Source organism: Buteo buteo, chromosome 10, assembly GCF_964188355.1.
Source record: "Buteo buteo chromosome 10, bButBut1.hap1.1, whole genome shotgun sequence".
In the NCBI taxonomy this organism is placed as follows: Eukaryota; Metazoa; Chordata; class Aves; order Accipitriformes; family Accipitridae; genus Buteo; species Buteo buteo.
Genome location: NC_134180.1, coordinates 24511084 through 24533577, shown reverse-complemented (window position 1 = coordinate 24533577; position 22494 = coordinate 24511084). Strand labels below are relative to the sequence as shown.

The following is a 22494-nucleotide window of genomic DNA, read 5'->3' as shown; positions in this document are numbered from 1 at the left end:
TTTGATTATTCACAGAAGAAGCCATCCGGATTTTTGAAGCTCAGTGAGCAAATGGTTTTTATCAGTTCCATAAATCTGTTTGTATATGAAAAATCTATAAGTACTATTACATTTTGATTACATTTAATATTCAGAAACCAAACAATACCCCACTCTGCTTCTGATTTTTATTTCACTGGCATGGCATTTCAAGCTTAATTTAAACACAATAATAACAAAACCTACATCCAATTCCTTGATTTCATTTGCAAAGCCAGCTAGACAGCCACACACTTTGGGAGATTTTTTCTTAAAGGTTCTATGTCAGGGTATGCTTCAGACATGTTTTGCCTGAGTCTTATGTGGGGCAAAGTCTTAATTAGAAGATCATAGTATTTTAATGTGATTTTGCACTGTTTAAAAAACAAAATAGAGATCAAACTATAATTTCATAATTGGCAGTTTAAAATATATCACTGAAGATCTGTAGACTTGTAAGAAAAATTTTTAAAAATCTGAAAAAATATTCTTAATGGGTAAGATTTGAGAGAGATATGTATTTACAAAATATTAAATGGTAGGTAATATTCTGTCTTTAAAGAAAAGATTGAAACTCATGGTCAATTAATACGGTATTTCATAAGATGTTTGAATTACCAGGCTGCACTAGTCACATACCAGTGAATAAACCATGAAGAAAATAAAGCTCAGTAATTGCCTGGTGTTCTTTTCTATATATGCAAACATCTGATTACTGATATGGCTAGCAATTTGATAGAAATTCTCATGCAAGCAAAGATGCTTGGTTCAGGCACAAGTGATTTTACTTCTAGCTTATATCCAGTGGTGTACAGGCTGTCCTTATCTCTTGGTTTACCTTCAAATGTGTTTCCAGACTTTATCCTCTATTCTACCTACTCTGGTGGTCTATATTAGACTGCCATCACATCTCAGTTACAGATCTTGAAAAGAGTGTGAGCAAGGTTTTAATCTGAGATTGCAGAGCCAAAAGCCTTAAACCCCTTAAAAGCCACCATCCCCTGTTTGGCTTCGTGCAAAATCAGCTCTTAACTTTACAATGACGGTATCTGGTAGCTCCCCAGTGAATACTCCTCAATAGTTCAGTTGCTGAATTCCTCACAAGATCTTCAAATGAACATCCATTTTCATGATCGTTTCTTCTGGTGGGCTGAAATTCTTTAGCTCTGACCATTTATGAATATATTTACTTTTTTGGGGATAACTCATCTGAATGCAAAGCCTAAGCTGTGTCAGTGCAGGTGTTTTTATGTGAAGGTGGCAGGCTTAATGACTGCACTGAAAAGAAATCTATTGTTTTAATACTTTCTAGAGAAAAAAAAGGTAAAGACAGACACTGTTTACGTTTTTTTTTTTAATGAATCCTACTGACTCCCACCCTTTACCATTTCCCTCTTTATATTTCTCCAAAGAGAAATTTAAGTGTTAAATTTAACAGAGATTGAAATTAAGAGAAATTGAATTTTTTTCCATGGAGAAATTTAAGTGCAGGAATATATTGTTTTGTACTGATTACTTTTATTCTGGTACATTCATCTACCAGCAGAAGCCCAGGTGCCATCCTCCGCTGAGTGTTTGTCCACCTTGCAGCACGACGTAAAGGTCTGGAGCCCTGCTCTAAGTCCCAGATGTGAAAGCTGTCCTTGCAAGGCAGACCCAGGCTCAGCACACTCCTCTCTAACCCTGGAGGCTCCAGCTTGGCTCAGCCCCCTGCAGTATGGGCAGAAGGATGACTTCTCCTGGGCTTTGGAAGTCGGTCAGCACCCTTCAGGTGGTACAACAAGGGTTATGGCACTCTGAATTGGTAAAAAGGCACAAAATAAAGCTTTTGTGAACATTTTAACTATGCCACTGGGTTTTTCTCCCCCTGATTTTATCATTTGGTTTATCCCTCCTTTCTTCCTGGGGAGGTAATAGAGGACTGTATCTTATGATTTATGGGAGCAGTTGCAACCACTCCAAACACCTCAACTAATAAGGAAATGAGTAAACCAAATTTATAGGAACTAGTTAAATAGTCCTGAAACAACTTCTGCTCCAGGCTGTGTTCAGGAATATGCGTGCTTTGTTAGTAGGATATTAATCCTGCAATTTCCTTGTAAGAGCGAACTTCTGAGATCTGTGAATTCCTGCTGAGAGACATGGAACTTACCATGACACTCTGCCCGCATGGAGAAAACCATAGCATCTGGTCTTGTTTTCTTTAATTGTGATTAGAGCAATGTTTCTTGAGAATTGTTCAATGAAATAGTTTTTCAAAAGAAAACCATTGAAACCAAACTTCCTCCCACATGTATCCCAGAAGAGCCAGCTGCCCGGTGGTCGGTGTAATGGCTAACAGTGTAATCCAGACACAGTTACTCCAATCACAGATGGATGGCTCTGCAGTAGGATTCCTGGCTACTGAGGGATAGGTCTGTCTTGCTTTTGGTGTAAAGCTTCAGAAAGCTGACTTGTCTTCTCAATATATCTCTGAAAGTATTGAAATATCTTATGGAACAGCATTCCTGTTTTCAGACTAGCCCTGTGTTTTAAGTCTGGATTTTCTTCTGACCCTGAAACTCTGATGAAATTTCTAAATGTGTTTGTTGCCATGTGCTTAAAAAATGTAGGCTGAATTTCAGGGACATTTCCACTGCCACTTTGTTCAAGAAGGATTTATGCTTCTGGGAAGTAGTCCTACAACAATTCTTTGGCAGACTCTCACTTTGCATATTCAGGTTTTAACTTTGAATTTGGCAGGAGACCTGTTTTGTCCTGTTTCCAAATGAAATGAGACCTGTGTGGCTGAGCTGCTTTTCTTTGCTACTCTTTTCGAGTGCCTTCCCTGAAATAATTGCTGAGCCAGCTGACCAATTTCAATCAAGTTTCATGGAAAAAGAGAGCTGTAAGAGACATGAAGTTTAGGAAGAAAACAGGTGCTTGAGTATGTCTGAGGGACCCAAATTAGTGCTTTTAGTAGGGAAAAGTGATCCAAAAGCCAGGAGCCAACTCACCAGTCAGCTCCTAGGCTTTGCACCAGCCTCAGCAGAGGCTGTTACCTGCCTCAGTGGAGAGGTCAGGGAGGGATCCTTTGGGAACTGACACCTCAAGGACACAGGAGGCACCAGGGACAATAGCACAGCAAAGTGTTTGTCAGGGGATTTACAGTGAGATATTGCTCAGGAGCAACTTGTTAGCTTGTACTTGGGTCTTTGCGGTGTGACAGCAGCCAGGTAATAGACTTTACAAGAGGACCAAAGAACATACCTACCTTGGGGTGGCTAAGTTAGCCAGAACTGACAATCAAATGTTAAATAATTAAATTGTTTTAGCTATTAATTGTAAGTGAATGTTGTTTTTAATTGCATTTTAATAATGCCATGCCCTTTATAACCAAAATTAATGTTTTCTGTCTCTCTGTTTTTGAAGTACATGTCAGTTTAATTAAACTATTAATGGTAGATAGATTTTTAAGTACTTTATATTCTTCATTAAATTGTATCTGTTCAACAAGCATAAACAGGAAAATAGACTCAGTTAGAAGCAGATTCACGTTCTGCCTGATAAATCATTCATCATCAGATAAGATGATGAGGCATGCTTGTTTTTCTGTAGGCTCACAATGATAAACAAATCCACTTTTATATTATAATATTTATTGAGTTCATAGAGAAATAAACAAGACTGTTCACTTTTAATATTAACAACAGGCCTGAAAGCTGCTGTTTGCATTTATGACTGGTCAGTGAATGGAAAGCAGTATCTTGATGGTCTGAGGGTCAATGTTAGTTCATTTTGTCTGAGGTGCTTGTTAGCAAAATATTTCTCTGGTCTAAGATACAGTGCTTTCAGGGCCATTCAACTGCAGTAATGATGAATATTTCTACTGTTCCTGCAGTGTTATCTAATCGTGTGTGGAAAGAATTAAAATATCTTTTGATTTGGCAGAAATGATATGTTTATAAAGCAAATGGTGAGTAAGTCTCAGTCCTTGTAGGAGCCATTGCAGGAAGGCTGATGAAAACAATTCTTTTTAAGATTGTACAAGGCAGAACTATAGCAAGGTCATTTTGTCTCTGGTGGTAAAGTCTGCAAATCCTAATGGGCTGTTAATGGGCTAACAGGCAGATATTAGGAAACACTGCAGCAACTGCTCGTGATACATTCCTGTGCATATTATACAGGCAGACAAAGATGTAACTGGTTATAATAGAGACAACAACGTCCTTCCTTTGTGCGGCAGATCAATCAATAGCCAGGCATGTGATCTTGTTCACTATTATGTTAGTAATGAAACCTTCTTGTGATGTGACAACTGTGGAATAACATTTGGTCACAAAGCTGGTGTTAACAAGCACAACTGGCACTCTGGTAATTAGACTGATTTCTGGTCTACTTTCACAGATTGTCGATAAATGCAGTAAACAACAGGCTGCTTTCTTTCAGAACGAGTTATATGAAGTCGTCATCCATTTGGCGGTATGTACTGTACTCTCCTTCATTTTTTTTATCAGACTGACAAGGTGGGCTTGTGCATATATTTCTTTATAAAATCATCTTTCACAATAGAAACTTTGTGTGCATTGTTCAATCACCTAATTAACCTCAGCCTTTTTTCTCTTAGGAAGAATGCTAATTTCTCAGTTATAGGTAGGCACTTAGATGGAGATGTTTTTCCTCATATTTCCAATGTTCTCCCCTCTGATAAAGCTGTGTCTGCTGTGGACAGCCATTAATATTGTTTAAGGATAAACTGAAATCTTAAAAGCCATAGATTATCCTTGTTTTTAAAGGCCAAGAATATAGATCGCATACAATTGTAGTATAATTTGTTACATTAAACAAAATAACTAAATTCAGTCATGGGTGTGCTGCTAGCTTTTCCATCACCAATTTAGGACTGTTATGTCAAATCTCATTGTCTGTGTTTTGCTCTTCCTATAGTCCCACAACAGTGGAAAGCTGAACTGTAGTTTGGTCTTTTCATCCGCACGGCAAAGTGAGAGGGAGCGAGAACTCCTTCCCTAGGTCCTGTACCTCCTCCAAGCCCATAGCCTGGCTCCACACATAGGAAAATGTGTGAGGTCTGTAGTTCTGCCTCCTCCCCTTCCAAAGCAGATAAATTGAGTCAACTGGGATATGTCTGGGGGAGCTGCTCAATTTATTTTGCATTGACTACATGGCAAAGCTTAAGCTGGAGGCACTGTAATGTGGACACTATAAACCAGCACGAGTTTCTACGCTTGCTGTCCTTTCACAAGGACATTCAGAAACTGGAAACAGTGGGTAGGGGACGGTGAGTGGTGGCAGTGTCATGGCGTGTCTGGGCACTGGTGCTACCTGGCACTTTGCTCAGATCTGCTGAAGTCCAGCTCCATGCTGATCTCAAGGATCCTTACTTGTACAGTTTGACTGAGAAGGGTTTCTTTCTCGTGCTGAGCCATGTTTTGACCACTTGTTGTATGTAACTAAGTTCACTTTATAAGATCAAGAGAGCAGTGAGCATCTCTTCATGGCTGCTATCAATGGTTGCCAGATCGGAATTCCCTGTGCAATCAATGAAAAGCAGTAGGGAGGAGTGTTTTACAGTAGGTACCTAATTTTATGCAGGATTAAGGCAGGAAGATGCCTCATTAGCAGCCAGTGAACATAAAAACTAAATCCATGCTCATAAACCAGGGAGAGGTTTTGGACAAGTTCACTCAGCCATAGGTATCAAGAAGTTAGAGGGTATAAATAGCAGTGAATGCAGAATACTAATCTGAATGGTTGGAAACGAAGATCAGAGGTGTCTGTCACTGTTCCCTTCAGAGCACTCTCTGTTCTGACAAACTGCTGAGAAAGACCAATGAGGCTCCATATAATGCCTGTAGGTTTGTACTGCTGAAAAGCCTACAGGCTCCTAGGGAAGGAGGACTATGAAAAATAAGATAGGAATTTGTGGGGTTTTGTCTGATAGGGCAGAACAATGCATAGGAAGGGATTAGCAAGAGGTCTGTGGGTGTACCAAAATGCCAGGTACTCAGGGAAGAGGCAGGGTAAGAATCTCTTCTCTGACCTGTGGCTGGCTGAAGATGGTGGTATGATTTTGAGTGAGACCTTATGTCACACAATCCCAGCTTGGTTGGGAAGTGACTGCAGGAGGGCTTAGGTCCAATATCCTGCTGAAAGTAGGGTCAGCAGTGAGGCCAGACCAGGTTGCTCAGAGTTTCGTCCGGTCTACTCTTGTGAACCTCCAAGGATGGAGATGACACAGTCTCCCTAGGACCCTGCTCTACTGCTGCTCCCCTGCCAAGAAATCACACTTAAACTATAAATGTGTCTTTTCACCAGTTTCTTCAGTTCCAGTGTGATTCTGTTTGGAGCCAGTGCTTCTCAGAGCTACACATAGTTTTCTATGGCTAAACCTATTGATAAAACACTCAAATCTGCTGCCGATGCAGCACTGAGACTGCATTCACCTGTCAATGGGAGCGCATAAACAATGAATCTTTTTTGCTGCACGAAGTCTGAAAATAAAGTCTTAGCTGCTAGAAGAGACTGGGTTGAAACACCACTAGCTGCAGAAGATAACAAGGATGATCATGTTACTTAAAAAAGAGGTGGTTGGTCAGAGCGTGTGTGAAAGCATTATGTTTGGAGAAACAACCTATGCACTTGGAAGGTAGCTGAAGAAACGAGACAAGGAGATGTTTTGCCATTTGTATGATTTAAGCTCTGCTGTTTTGAGGAGGTTTTATGACAAAAATGACTGTCAAAGGATGGCAGTGTAGAGTGTTTCCAGCTTCATGGCTGGAAGATCTTAGCCATAGCTGCATGTATTTAGACCTTCCCAGAGCACTGTGTGTAGAAAAGTTTTTTGTCAGGAAGGAGCACAGTGTTCTCCCTTCTTAAGGGTATATTTCACATTCTAAATCAATTTCTTTGGTAAGATTGACTAAATTCTAGTTCACTAGCTTTGATTTTTAAAGAAATGGAAGGAACAGAGCACAGCTAGTGACAGGGAAGTTGCCTTGGCATTTTGTGTTTATTTGCCATCAGTTACTTCCATATTAAATTGTTCCATTTACAAGCTAGTATAACTTTTTTTCTAAGTGCCGGCTGCTCCGTCTAGTTGTGGAAAATGAAGCTCAATTGTTTATGACCTGCACTGTACTTCATCACTAACCTTCAGCAAGTGTACAAGTTCTGGAATGAGAATAAAACTTCTCTGGTGGTGGCACAGCATGAGGCAAAGTATAATGCATACTACTGTGGCACACCTGTGCTGGCTTTCCCTTGCTTATTGTGATAAAAAGTTTGCTTTGTTAGCAGGCAAAATAGGTATAGCTTAAAGGCCCAGTCTCCTCTGATTGGCGTATCTGGTTCCCATTAACATTAATGAGTAAAATGGACATGTGTTGACAAGAGAGCAGACACTTGAGGAAGCAGATAAGTGCAGGAACAAGGTGACATTTTTATAGTCACTTTTCTGACCATAACAACTCTTGAACAGCCATATAATTGAACTTTTAGACTCTCTAAATATAAAGATTGCATAATGTGTTTGTATTGCTTAATAACTGGCAAAAATCTAGCGAGGAAGGCCAGGTCTGGTCTTGACCTTTGAGAGAATAAGCTGCCAACTTCTCCCCAGCCTGTGCTTAGGCCTGTCCTCAGTAAAACCCCTCTTGACACCCTTCCCACACTCTTAATGATCATCTTCCAGTTTTCATCTTCCCTGTGGAAATGATTACTTAAAAATTCATTAAGAAGGAAGCTTTGTCACTATCTAGAGACCTCAGATTTTTTGCACATTTTCAGTCTGGTTTTGAAGGTAGTAGATGCATGAAAGAAGATGGGGGGAGAAGGATGTCAGTCACTGGTTTTCTTCTGGCAATGGGCAGAGGTGGTGTGACTCTTTGGGATCTCCAGCAGCCTTTCATGTCGCAGGCCATACAGTCTGGACCTACTGTCAGGGAAGGTGGACCGTGATGGCTGGAGGGAAGGGATCAGCTCTTGCTGAAATGACAAAGGTGGCAAGCATTTCCCCAGTGTTCAGTGTAGGTAAAGATACTTAATTCTCTAGGTGTCTTCCTTCACACGTACAATATATCTGTCTTTCCAATTTCTCACCAAGAGTTAGATCCTGAACTTCTAACTTGACTGGATAAGGTGACTAGCCAGAAGAAATAAGAGATCAGCTGAGGAGGTTTGTAAACTAGGTTTACTGGGGAGCCTCAGGCTCCTTCTGGCTTTTCAGGCTGCAGAAGTAGCCAAGAACATTTATTCCCATTTCCACTTGGCAAAGAAGATATTTTGTTTCTCCCCACCCCCCCTTTTTGTTTCAGATATGGGCTTCATTGCAGTTACCTCTTTTCTATCTTTCCCAAATTCAATTACTTTTTGGATACCTTTAACTAACACTCTGGGTGTCCATTTAAACAGCTAGACACAGATATGATGTATAACAGCTTTTTGGTTCAGTGACAAAACTGAACCCAACCCAGTTGAACCTGAATCAGACAGTGTATTTTTATTCTACATCCAAAGCAAAAAGTTTAAATATTTGATGATTTTTTCCCTTTTTTTAGTAAGTATTTTTTTCAGTCATAACACATTTTCATTTCATAGTGGTAAAGTTATTTTTAGAAAATAAAACACTTTGGAATCTCACTTTTAAAATGCTAAAAAATGTTTCAACATTTAAAAAAAAAATTCCTTTTGTACTTTTTCAGCCAAACTTACGTCCTGTACTGAGCCCAATAACAGGAATTGTCTCCATTCTCCCGTAACTCAGTTTGTCAGTAAAGGCAGCCCTGCACGGTGAGGGGAGCACATAGCCCTGCCTGGCGATAGTGGTCAGTGCCAGACACTGCCATAAGTGCTGTCAGTGGTCTGCTCTGTCCTACACGTGTTACTGCTGTGCTCCACAGACTCGCTAAATTGATTTCAATCATTTTCTAGGCTCACCTCAATGTTCTGCATTTGTATCTATGAAGGGCCTGTGATTACAGTCTAGGCAGGGCATGATTAAAGAAGAGGTACTTATGCCCCCAGCTCCTCCAGTGATTTTATTAGACTCTAACTTCTTTATTTAAAAACTTATCTGTAAAGAAAACCTTAGTTAGGCATACCTAATGCCAGTGGTGTCTGCATAAATATGTAGCCAGCCTGAATCAGAGTACCAGAGAGGGCTGATTGCCCCGAGAGCATTCATGGCATGTCAAACCTAAGGCTGTGCTGGCAGGAGGACTGCAACCTGAGTAGGCAGGGATGACCACCACCACCACTGCCCTTCAGGGAGGAATGCCACCACACTGCAGTGCCTAGCATGGGGCCACATGCTGCCGCTCTCTGAAGCCATGTGATGTGGCCCTCCTCCACAGCCCATGTGTGACTCTTGCCTGGGGACGTTGCAGCCTACCTTCCTGCTGCCCAGCTGAGTTTCACGAACTTCTGGGTAAATTCAAATCCTGTTTACTTTTTCAGTGTTTCTGCTGGGGAGATGGCTTCCTGACACATTTGAGATTGTTTGTCATTTGGAAACATTGAGCCAATTTAGTTAATGTTTTAATTTTTGTTGGATTTATAATTGTTGTCATGTGTCAAGAGGTCAGTTTAGACAGCTGGGTAAGCTGGAAAAGCTAGCAACAAATCCGATCAAGTGAATATCCTTTTGTTTCAATGGCTTTTCCTCTCCTTGTTTCAAGCCCAGAAGGAGGCCTTAAAGTTGTTGAGAAGATAAATTCAATTATACTTAAAGCCGACTTTGGCTCTTAGCTCTCATACTACCTTTCCCCATTTTTGCCATCTATCCTATTCCAATCGTTTAAATTTGCCCCAATAGTAGTTTACCTATTAGCTTTGCTAATGAATTTACTAGTGCAAAAGACCACTTGCAGGGCTGTCCTAAACATAATGAATGTAATTATTTAGCACAAAACCAGGGCAGCATCTTTTTCTCTCTTGACAAGAATAATTCTTTATTCTCTCATTAGCTATGTGCCTTGGTCTCAGTAAACTAGTTATTGACCTGCTCATTTAAGGAGCTTCACTCTAAATGCTTCTTCCCTTACTTAACTCAGACAAGTTCCTATAATTTCCCCTCACCATGCAGTGCTAGCCGGTAAAATGTAACCATTGTTCATTTGTTGTGAAGAGAGCTGGAAGACAGAAAGCTATTCTTAGATGGATGCTCAGCCTCCTGAGCCCTGCTTGCTTGTCCCTAGTTATAATGGATACAAAACTGTATGGGGCTTAGTAGACATCATGTAAACTCTATAGGAAATCTGAGCCAATGAATCATGGAGACAGACCCCTACTGAGCATTGTGTATCTGAATAGACTGCAAATAGATAGAAAAGCAGCTTAAGCAAGTGGCTTTCATATGACAAGAATGCATAAATTAGAAATGAATCGAGAGTATCTGATGTTTTAAGGCAGTTGGATTTTTACTTTCTGTACCATTTCCCTGTTGTAAGAAACCACTAATTACTCAGACTGTGCTGAAGACTGATGCAGGTTTTTGCATGTACTTAGTTCTTGTTGCTCTTTAAGCGTTCTCTGCTGGATTGTGCTGGCTCAGCCTGGCGGTGCTGTCCCACCCTGCCTCCCCAGCAGCTGTACAGCTACCCCGTCCTGTCCGGCAGTATCTGCTGGGGCATCCTTGGAGACTCCCACCTGGAGCATGACACAGAATCCCAGAGAAAGCAGGACTTCAACGGTGTGAGGGCTTTACAGGTTCACCTCCCAGCCAGGGCACACAGGTCCCCAGCCCCAGCCAGGAGCACAGCACCACTTGAACTCGGATTATCCCACGGTGGAAGCAGCAGCCTCACATCTCACCCTTGCAGTACTCAGCACTGGGCAGCAGTTGGTTGCCTCCTGCTCTCCTTGGGCCACTCAGTATGCAGGACTCCATCTCGTTCCCACCCTGACCATCAGTGAGCAGAAGGGAGCACGGCATTTCCAGGCAGCCTTCTGCTGGAGTCAGCCATTGCCTGACCAAAGGGGACATCCCAGGGGTGCTGAGGAGCAGAGTCTGCTCAGTCTGGATCCAAGCTGTCCTGAGTCAAAAGGTGGGCTGTGAGTAGAGAGGCTCAGCTGCAGGATGATGGCCATGTAATGGAGGCAAGGATGAGGAGAGGATAAAATCCCAAGACCTAGCCTTTTCCCAGCCTCATGGTAACAGCCTCATCCCAGAAGGGATTTTTTGCTCAGGGATTCAGCAGGCTCCTCTGAGAGGGATACTTCCTCGCTGCATCCATGGTCTGCAGGTGGAGAACGGGCAGCACTGACAAACCACATCTGCTGCTGATCACGCACTACCACCCTCTGCTCAGTGACAGCAAGTCAACCACCCAAGAAGCAGCTACCATCTCCCCAGCTTTCTCTGCAGCAACATCACAGATCAAAGGCCAGGAGCAGTAAGTTTTTGTCCTTCCCCCGCCTTTCCAGCTGAGGCCCAGCGAATCGTCTGTGCCACGCCTCTGGAGCACTCTGTGTCCCACTGCAGCCCTGTGTGACCCCTGCGGTGTGCAACTGGCTGGGGGTGCAGAGGGCCTTCTGCCAGCAGCAGCTCCAACGTCGCACAGGGGAGTGGAGGATGTTGATGGAGTTGGCAGAGACAGGGCAGCCTGAGGAAGGGCTGGCAGTTTTGGTGCAAGCTCAGCTGCCGACTGTGAAAGGGGTTTCCCTTTGAGGCAGTACCATGTTGGCTATAACTGCCCTCACACCTCCTGCACACAGTGAGCTGGCTGCACAGGCAGGGTAATGGCACTCTCAGGTCTTGGAGAGTGTGGTTAGGTGCTCACATTTGCAGGAGAAGGGCTGAAGCTGGCACCCACTGTGGCTTCAGCAGCAGCAGCAATCGTCTCTGTTCTGGGGCAGCTGATGTGGTGGTGGGTCTGGGAATGAAGTGCTACTGGGTTCAAGGGCTGGCAAATGTGGCTCCATGTAATGGCTGACTGTAGTTTTGTTGCTTGCTTTTTGATTGTTTTCTGGCTTTTTCCAGTGCCTTTTTTTGTTAACTTTGCCATTTTCTAAGATGAAATATCCTGTGTATAATTGTTCACAGATTGTGATAATAGACTGTGGGCAGATGGCCCATAATCTGTTGTCCAGCAATCGTATGAGAGACAGATAGCAGCCCTCAGTTATGTTTATAAATACTGCTGGTGCAGAGCTGCTGTTTCTTGTGGCCCAGTATGGGCTACATCACCTCCTGCTGTTATGATCTAGGTTTTTCACTGAGTCATTTGTGCCAGAAGTCCACATGAGGTCCCTGGCTATATATAGTCTGTATGGCCTCTGATGGGCCTCCAGATGGGCCTTGGGAGCAGCAGCACCTTGCCTTTGGGGAGGCAAAGGGGGTCTGTGTCTTTTCAGGTGGGAAGAAGGTGACATCTGAGTGACTTGCCTAATAACGAAGGGGAGGGGAGCAGCCAGGGCAGCTAAGACACCCTGTTTGGGCACCTGAAGCCCTGCAGTGAGTGCAGGCTGGGAAAAGAAGGGACTGTGCCTGTGGGCAACCTTTCAGGCTCGGTGTCCCACAGACACCTCACCTCGTCCAGCACCTCTGCTGATGGTATTGCAAAAGCCTGTGCCATGCCTACCATTGCCCCATCTGAAATGCAGTTCAGCTTCATGGGAAGTGCTCATGAGGTCCTGCCGTTCCCAGTCCCTGTGGTCTGGGGAGCTGCTCCAGGGTAGCAGTCAGGAGCATGAACCACCCTGTGTCCACCTGGCTGCGGTGTGTCTATGTTGTGCTAACTGTGATAAATCCATGGAAATCTGGCTTGCACAGTGTAATATAAAACAAAAAACCATCAGATTTTGTTTTAGAAGTGAATATGAGTTCCAAACTTACCCACCGCAGAAAGTCAGTGCAAAGTATTCATATTTAAGAAGGGAAAATAAGGCACTGTGTTTTAGCTTCCTGGTTTTCTCAAAATTATTCTTAAAAAATCTAATGTTTTTAATAGAAAACCTTTTAGGGTAAGTATTTGATATGAGGCAGCTTACTTTCAAGGTGTTTTTCCATTTCTCCTAGGTAGATTCAGAAAAATAAATGCTTTATTTTAAGCCAGCATTTGTCTGTTTGAATGTAATTGTGCTGCAAAAACTTAACAGTAAACACTTTCACCTTAGGGAAAGCTGGTTAACATTTTCATTGCATTTTTATGTTTGAAAAATGATGCTTTAATATATCTTTTTCTTGGCTGTAATTCCTACTCTCCTTATAAGAGTAACTTGGCTTGACAGTGCATGAATTCTAAGATACAAATGAGACAAATTAGGAAGAACAGTGGAGAAGTGGCAGTGGAGAACAGGCAGCAGGACAAGGTGGTATGACTAAAAAGTATTGTTCAGAACAGTCTTCAGCCTGAGATTTAGAAAGATGTGTACCTTAATTTTGTTAAAAACTGTTTAATTAAAGGCTTAATTAAAGGGGCTTATTGGTGTGTGTGACTCCAGGACCAGGTCTCAGTTCCCTAGTCATGACTCATGGAGCTGCCCACCATTGTGAGGCTCTGCAAAAGATGGGAGATGTGCGAATGTAAAAATGGTGTGCCAGGCACTGAACTGGTCCCTGATGCTCTGCAGTATCTGAAAAAAGTTTTCTTCAGGTCTTGCTGAGGACATTGCAGAGAGTTCTCACTAATCTTGACTTCTGTACCTCAAAAGGCAGAATTAGCTTTGGATGGCAGCATTTTCCTAATGGCTCCAAGTTTCATTTGTAATGGCAACAGCTGCTACAAAGGTAGTACACATGTAATACGAACCCTTCCAAGTCCTCAGTAGAGTGAGTTGATCTGCGACATCATGTTTTTCCAGTTGGTCGGTCCATTTCTAGCTCTGATAGCTCTCTTTGCAAATCCTCATTAATTATTTCATGTGAAACATGAGTAAGGAAAGAAAACAGGGTGATTACAGTCGCTTAATTCTACTTACAGATCTTTCTATTTCTTAATAGTCACTGTTTTTCTATGAAAAATGACTTGGCACTGAAACATTAGAGTGTAAATTGCAAGAGGAAGATTAATATGTCTCCCATCTTGGCAAGTTTTCCCATTATATCATTAATACTGAGACTTTAAGTTTAGCTTGTTTTTAGAGGTTTGATATAACTCAGAGAAATTTGAGGCTAGTTTGATTTGATGCGCACAATCATATTGGCTCTTTTCTTCTACTATTAGACTGGTCTTTAATGTAGGTTTAGTTAGATTTATTTATCGGTGTTTTAACAGAACTGACTGTGTATCAAGCAATTGTTTATAATATACTTAAAGCACTCCCACAATTAAGTAATTGCTAAAATGAGGAGGAGGGCAAAACACGATGCATGTTAGGAAACAGTGCTGAATTACAAGTTCTGCCTGTGCAAGACAGAAATGTGACAAAGGTAAGAGGAAAATATATTCCCCGAGATTTATATTTGAAAATGTGAACACAAAGGATGAAGGGTCTAGGATGATTTTTACTTTTAGAGAGAATGTCCTTTTGAGGGTTAAGGTGCAAGCTGTTTCTTCATCTCTAGCAGTGGGATTTGCCTCCCACCCACTAAGAGAAGAAAGTGCCCTGCGACACTGCAGACCTTTGGTGAAGTTACCTTTTTGAGTTGCTCTTCAGGAAGCCTCTTCTTGTTCCAGCTTGTGAGACTCTCAGGTAGTCTCATCAGAGCTGTTATTTCCAGCGTCATTGTCCACTTGTGGTATGGTACCTGAGCTGGGACCCTCCTGTACAGTGGAGAGCACAGGGACACGTGTGCCCCATCACAGACATTGTACTATTTAGCAGAGAGTGGAAAAGAAGACAAAAAGCCCTGTGATCACAAAGGCTTGTGCTGTGTGATAACCTTGAATCCGTGATTTATATTTCTTCTCTGCAGATACATATTTGTATCTAAACCCATCCTTTCAAGCTCCTCTCATGAGACTGATCATTTCTTGGCATCCCAAGAGAAGGGGATCACTGGTGTTTGGAGGAGGAGCTGAAGTAGCAGCATTATACAAAGCATAAACACGTCAAGAGTCAGTAAATGAAAGCGATGTACTTTGCTCCAATACTCATCAAACAGAAAGAAGAATCTGTCTCAGCATGCTGTAGGATGATCATTAATTTTTAATAGTGTTAATGTTTATTAGTGACAGATGATTGACTTTAAGTGCCTTATGAATAATAAATAAATTATGTGGATTTGGGGCATCTGCCTTAGATTTGTATGCAAAGCCAGTGGGACTAACCTTCACAGTTTCAGAGGAGTGTAGCTTCGATTCCTCAACATATGCCATAACACAGGCTTTAAGACTTCTCAGGTTTTAGCTCCGATAAACCTGGAAGGCCCTTCTGGCCCCTTTCTTAGGGCACATCGATTGCTTGGGGGCCTCAGGGTGAGAGGGGAGCTCACTGCAGCTCTTTTGGCTAAGGCAGGACTGCTGGAAGGTGCATTATTCACTCTGAGGCTCTGCTGGATTTCATAACACTTAAACACCTGTGTCCATCAAACAGAACACACAGGATCGCAGCTAGAGCTGCTCTTGACTTTGTAATTTCATTGACTGACAGTTTAATATCTATTTATTTTCACATCTGACTCCAGTAGAGTCAGGCTGGCATCCTGAATGTCAGGATATTATGCTGACAACTGTGTTTTTTCATTACTATAGGAAAAAAAAAAAGAAAAAAAGAAGGATTCTTCATAAGTAAAGAGGTTCTTTTCAAGCACAGCAATTGTAATAAAGACCAAATTACACTTCATATAAATTTGGTAGTAACCAGTTATAGGTTATGTGTACATATTTATATAGGAACAAGGGCATACAGTTTTGAACTTTCTAGTAATCTGTCTCTTCTATACTATGAAATGCCATGTAATTATATTGTTTAAATAGCTGGAACAACTGCCTTTACCATGGACTCTCATAAGCAGCCTGTATTTGCTTAAATTAAGTGTTTAAAATTGGCCTCTTATTTTGATCCAATTTTGTTTGCTTTCTAAACAGAAACAAGTGGCTTATCCCATCTAAATTCTGCAATATTGAAACTACTTAAGAGAACCTTTCAAGAAGAGAAAAGAGAAATATGTGTCGGCAAGGCTGTGCTGGTATTTAGAGAAAAGAGGGTAAAACTGCTTCCATATTGGGCACCGGCCAAATAGCTAATAACTCTGTAATAATGTTCTCCAGATGTTAGGCAGTTAAACCAGACCAAAATGGCTGTTGCTAACTTACTGTCATTCAGCGCTTACTATATAAACAGAAAATTTGTATTTAATTCCACTTTAGTTCAATGGATTGTGATTAATATTGTAATTACCCTGATTCAGAGAACTTTTTAGACCAGACTCTTTTGGGTTTTCTCAGAGCGTAGCACTATACATGAGCCCTGATTACATGGTGCATCTGACTGGGAACTGCCCTGTAATCACATGCCCTAGCATTCCCTGAACTACTGGGTGTTATGGCAGTGAAAAAGAGACACAACTGCACTCTCTAAAACATTTCAAGACACTGAAATTAAATTCCACCTTATGCAGGAAAAAAAAAAATTGCTCTCAAAATTCACAGCTTTTAATGGGTCATCAGGTGACATGAAATCACCCAAACTTGTTTCTCATCAGCCATGTTAATTACTGTCATTAATGCAAGGCCTTGCTTATAATTTTTGAAGCATTTTTGTTATGCCTAACAAATAAGTGCCTTATCTCAGTTTCAGGGTGTAGTCAGAGCATCACAGTATTGCATGCATGTGGCCAGGGGATGTGGCACTCTGCTGCCAGGACATGGGGCATCCTGCTCCCCGTTCGGGCATGCAGACACTACCGCAGCAATGCCCCTTACTGCACCGAGTCTGGTCCCCCCTCACCCAGCCCTGCCTTGATCTGTTCACCCATCCTCAACCTGGTCGGCTGCTCCTGAGCTCTCGGTTAGAGGGCTATGGGCTGGGCAGTTTTTACAGGTGGAAATCTAGGCTCTTCCTCTCCCTGGGAGGCACTTCGGTGCCTGTAGTGGGTTTCTGCATTGCACTTTCAGGAATAATTGCACAACCTGCACCCTAGGAGAGCCTTGGGTATCACTCATGCCTTTGGGAATCCACCCGAGAGTGACAGAACTCCTCGCCTTTACCCCGTAGGCACCTAGGATTAGCCATCTTGCTGCTGTTAGCCACCTAAGTATCTTCAAAAACCAGTCCTGTGGCGGATGTTGGGGGTTTTGCTATTGCCATACTATACAAATACAGATGCAAGCAGACCCATCTTGGTGGTCAAAGGTAAAGAGAAACACAGTGTTTGCACTTGTTTGAGTACATAACCAGCAGGACAAGATTTTGCGTGCTAAATGCAAAAAACAGATGTCTGTGCGGTGAATCAAAGGGGCAATATTTTAAGCCCTGGTAAGAGCTTGGTGCTCTCCTTGCATTTACAGCAGTGTCAGGAGTATAGCAAGGACAAATGGGAATCTTGCTTGATCATAATGTTCCTATTTATATACACATAAAATAGAACAGGGTTTTAAAAGCTAATGCAGTTTTCTATTATAACGATATCCTTAATAACAACATGGTTTCACAGCAGAGATATAAACAAATATAATAGAAAATGAGATAATGCCATAAAATAGATGCATTATTTTTGGAATTTGAAGGACACTTGCCAGAAAGCATTTACCAACTTACGCAATCCACAGCAAATGAAATACAAACTTACCTTCTGCTGTTGCCTGGATATAACATATTTACTATACAGTTCTCTTATCACTGTGGGTTTCTAACATAATTAGTTGTTTCTGTTGTCAAGTGTGTAATATCTGACCTAGAATTTACCAGAACTCACTAAACAAATGTTGAAATCAGAAAAGAGAAAGTACTTTTTTTAATTCACTGGAAGATGCAAAACTGATAAATAGTGTGTGTTTCCACAGCAGAGCTATACACCAGCTAGATATGTTATGATTATCTCAAGCATTTTATTGAAATATTCTGTTTATATTTTGCATATGCTTTGTTGCTAGCTCAATTGAAATGAACTGCAATATCCAATTAAAAATTAGGTTTGTCTGCTTTAGATTACGAACATTAAAAATATTGTGGATGAAATAAGAGCTGACCTGAACAAAACCACATCCTATAAGCGCATTGTAACTAGCATTTGTTTTTAGACAATATTACAGATTTTATTTATGAAATTAGCCTTCGTCCTCTTATTACTTAATTCGTCCCTTCTATCTTTGCTTCTTTAGGTTTTGCTGAAATCACAGAATACTAACATTCTCACAAGAGGTTGGTTTTCTTTGTAGTTTCCACTTCAGTTCTTTGCTGATTGTGTGTATGTTTCTTTTAATCATTTAAGTGTTTTGTCCTGTAAATGACCATTCTTTTCTCTTTCATTATGGAAGACTATAACCAGGAGTGCTGAAGTGGATTGCTGGACAGCGTTTATTATTGTGCATTACTTTACCCTGTCTTTGCTTATCCACGTACTTGGCATGTTGGCAATCTGTGCTGGTTTTCCCTCCTGTCCTGGTTTCAGCTGGGATAGAGTTAATTGTCTTCCTAGTAGCTGGTAGGGTGCTACATTTTGAGTTCAGTATGCGAAGAATGTTGATAACACTGATGGTTTCAGTTGTTGCTAAGTAGTGTTTAGTCTAAAGTCAAGGATTTTTCAGCTTCTCAAGCCCAGCCAGCGAGAAAGCTGGAGGGGCACAAGAAGTTGGGATGGGACACAGCCAGGGCAGCTGACCCAAACTGGCCAACAGGGTATTCCATACCATGGGACGTCACATCTAGCATATAAACTGGGGGGAGTGGGGGCGGGGGATCGCAGCTCAGGGACTAGCTGGGTGTCAGTCGGCGGGTGGTGAGCAATTGCACTGCGCATCATTTGTACATTCCAATACTTTTATTATTGCTGTTGTCATTTTAATAGTGTTATCATTATCATTATTAGTTTCTTCTTTTCTGTTCTATTAAACCGTTCTTATCTTAACCCATGAGTTTTACTTCTTTTCCCGATTTTCTCCCCCATCCCGCTGGGTGGGGAGTGAGTGAGCGGCTGTGCGGTGCTTAGTTGCTGGCTGGGGTTAAACCACGACACCTCCTCTTGGAGCTGAAGGATGCTCAGGGAAAGAGACCCTTCTCCCATCTGATGCTGAGGTAGCTGGGCTACAATGTCCCTTAGCCAGGGGCAGGCAGGCCCCTGTGGTGGAAAGTGATGCTGCAGAGTAAGAAAATGTAGAATTTAAAAAATGAAGGATGGCTTGTGCCTTTGCTGTTGCTGGGTGAACCCTCCTGCTTTCTGCCCAGTTTAAGGGCATCAGAACTTGAACCTCTCTCTTCCCTCTCATGGAGGACAGAAATGAGAGGGAATGAGAAATGTTTGTTTCTTGTTTTCTCAAGCATGGTTTGTGATGCCCAACACATCTGGAGGTGGGGTTGGAGTATTTGGCAGTGGAAGGAGGACCTGGAGGCTGGAACTGTCTCAGCGGTGTAGGAAAATCGGGACCGTGGGTCTGCAAAGGGCTGGAGGGGAGGACAGGCAATGTGGCCATGGAGGGAAGGAGTGCTGGGCTGCTGCATCCGCTGGGTTGGCCGGAGCGGGAAGTGGGACGTCAGGGTGTGATGCCACACACCCAGCCCTTGGGGCAGCAGCCAGGGCTCCGGCATGCTAATGCATGTTGCTGCCCACCTTGATCCACTGCCCTAAGCAATGGCCTGCTTGTGTGTGGCTGCGTCCGAAATGGGCTCTGGGACATGACTGCAATAGAGGCAGAATCAATCCATCTATCTTTTACTTGAGTCCCGCTGCCTTCCCCCCACTAACACAATGGATTTTTTTTTTCTGGTGCTCCCAGTTGTCTTCATTTCACAGATTATCAAGGCAATATACCACAGATTCTCTCCTTATTATAAAAAATGCAGTTAGGTATGTAAAATGTCAGTCTGAATGCTTCCTTTGCCTGAGCAATGTAGGTTTAAATCTTGAGCAGGGCATGTGATTTCCACTTGCCTTGAGTGTAATAAGAAAGTAATTACTCAGCTGTTGAGAAAGGCCCTAATATCATTACAGATAACCTGAATGTCCAGGCAATATCTGCCTATTATTTCAAATGGTTTCAAAATACATTTTAAAAAAAAATCTTATATTCAAATTACATGGAAATAATATGAGTTATCATAAAAAAGTGTTATGAGATAATTCTAAATGTCAGTTTAGCATATTTTAGCCTATTGGATCTTTAAACAGAGTTGAATAACATCTTTCATGAAGTGAATGTCTTTTTGGTAAACTGAAAGGGACAATAATATTTAAAGGTCAGTTAACATGGAGAGTTGGTTCTAGTTATTATTATTAAAGATCCAGCTGTATTACCTTTACACAACATTACCCCACAAATCCTTATTAAAACTGCAAAAGCAAACCACGTCTTTCCCTCTCTTCCTCCCTCCCTCCTTCCTGCCACAATCCTGAGATCTTTTATTCCGCCTTCTGTTTTTCATGTGTAACAATTTCTCTAGTGAATAGCACTGGATGATCCTCACCCTGCTTCTGCCACACTGCACCCAAAAGAGTCATACATTATAGTTGCCGTCAATGCTGCCAACTAGAACAAACCTCTCATTTCTACATTACATTTCAGCCTCCCACGTACCACGTGAGCTACCCTGCAAACACTTGTTTAATAGTTTCGAGCTGCTTAGGAAACAGTAGCCGACTTCAATTTTTTATTTAAAGAAGAAATTACAGTAGCGTGTTGTACAACTGCTACTGCATTCAATTGAAAACAGGCAAGCTGTCCGTCTGCCCATCTAACTGCCCACCCATCCGTGACCAATTGGTATTAATAGTCTGTGCGATGCAATGATTCGTTTACGCACAAGCACCCATGACCCTCTGAAAACTCTCCTGGAAGGACTCTCTAGTAGGGTGCGTGCATCCCCAGGGGGCCGGAGGGGCTTTGTGGAGGTGTGCTGCAGGCTGGCAGCCCACAGCCCTGCCTGTTTCAAGAGCAGCTAGCCACAACCTACTTTTGGGGCCTGCAGGAGCCAGTATGAGCTGTAAGGGAGGTCTGGTGCATGGGATGGAAGAGTTACCTCTGCGTTCGTGGCTGCATCCGGGTGATGCTCTGTGCTGTGCTCACAGTCACCAAGCCAGCCTTGAACAAAGAGGTGATTAGTTGTTTTTGCTGAGGATCCCTGATGGGAATTTGCTGCCAGGGTTTGGCACTGTGGAGGAGGGTGTTGGCATGAGTGGAGCCAGCAGCTGGGGAGTGAGTGGGGCTGCAGGCTGGGGGCTGTGGTGGGAGGGGAACAGGGACCACATACTCCGTGCATCCCTGCTGGGATCCAGATGCTCTTTGCTCTTACCTTAGGAATGGAGGTGGAAAAGCAGTGACCAAAATAAGGAGATGGGGTGATGCTTTGCTTTGGGCAATTCAGATGTAACCACCCTATTTTAGCATATAGAAAGAGTTCAGGTAAGCAGATGTGAGCTGTGCTGTGTCTGATGGGTGCCAGTTCCAGGGGCAGTCTGTGGGCCCTTTTCTCCAGTAGTGGAGATGTAGCCTGTGTGCCCAAGAATGATGAAGGAAAATTTCCTGGTGTTCAGTGCAGTGAGTGCTTCTCTGTGCTGAACGAGCCTACTAAATGCAATGTGCAGTTGGTAAAATGGCTTCCATGGAAAGACTGCAGAAGATGACTGGCAGATTGCAGAAGATGACTGGCAGATTTTTTATCCTAAGAAACCTCAAAAAAAGTCATAGTTTCTATTTTCATAAAAGCAGAAATGTAATGTTAGGAAAATGGAATGGTTTTCAACAAGCTGTGGCTTTGATGTGACGTACTAGTGCGAGTACCCAATCTCATGTTACTGCTAAGATGGACATGAGGGTTTGGTGGGTAGTGTTCTCATGAGCATAGATTCCAGGGAGAGGTGTTGGTCAAAGCAGAACAACACTTTGCCTGTAAACTGTGTTTGTCTAGAATCAGGCCAGATCCTTGGATGCAAGTTAATTACCCAAATGACCTGATGGTGTCAGTCAGGAAAATCACCCACTTGGAGAAGGACCCTGCAAACCTAGCATGGCTGCTTCCATGCAGCATTGTATGGCAGCTGGTTATGGCTTTGGGAGAGGGAGGAGGAGTGGGAGCTTCCAGGCATCGCCTCTGCTTCAGCAGTTGCTGCTTTGGTTCCCTGAGAGCTGCCTTCACATTTTAGAGCAGTCTGAAGGATTTGGTCTCTTGTACATGTTAGCGTTTGAGTATAAGATGAGCACAGACAGAGCTCAGAGCCACAGACAGGGATCTGGGCCACACAAGGAGCTCAGTGCCAGGGTAGCTAATAAATGCATCGTGCTGTCTCTCCAGCCAGCCTGCTCTCTCTGCACTTCTCAACAGTCAGTTCTCGTGGCCCAAGCACATGCTGCCGTTAAGGCAGTCAGATTAACAACAGATCTGCAGGTACCAGCAGCGCAGGCAGCTGGAAGGCGTGGAGGGCAGCTGTGTTGGAAAGTTGCT

General features: G+C 42.6%; 1 long non-coding RNA gene across 1 annotated transcript in view; it reads left to right on the top strand.

The window, feature by feature from the left end:
* Positions 1–22494, top strand: part of LOC142035469 (uncharacterized) — a 48359-nt gene that overhangs the window by 13959 nt on the left and 11906 nt on the right. The window contains exon 3 of the long non-coding RNA XR_012651896.1: positions 4405–4479. This is a non-coding gene — a long non-coding RNA (uncharacterized LOC142035469). The remainder of the gene's footprint in view (positions 1–4404; positions 4480–22494) is intronic.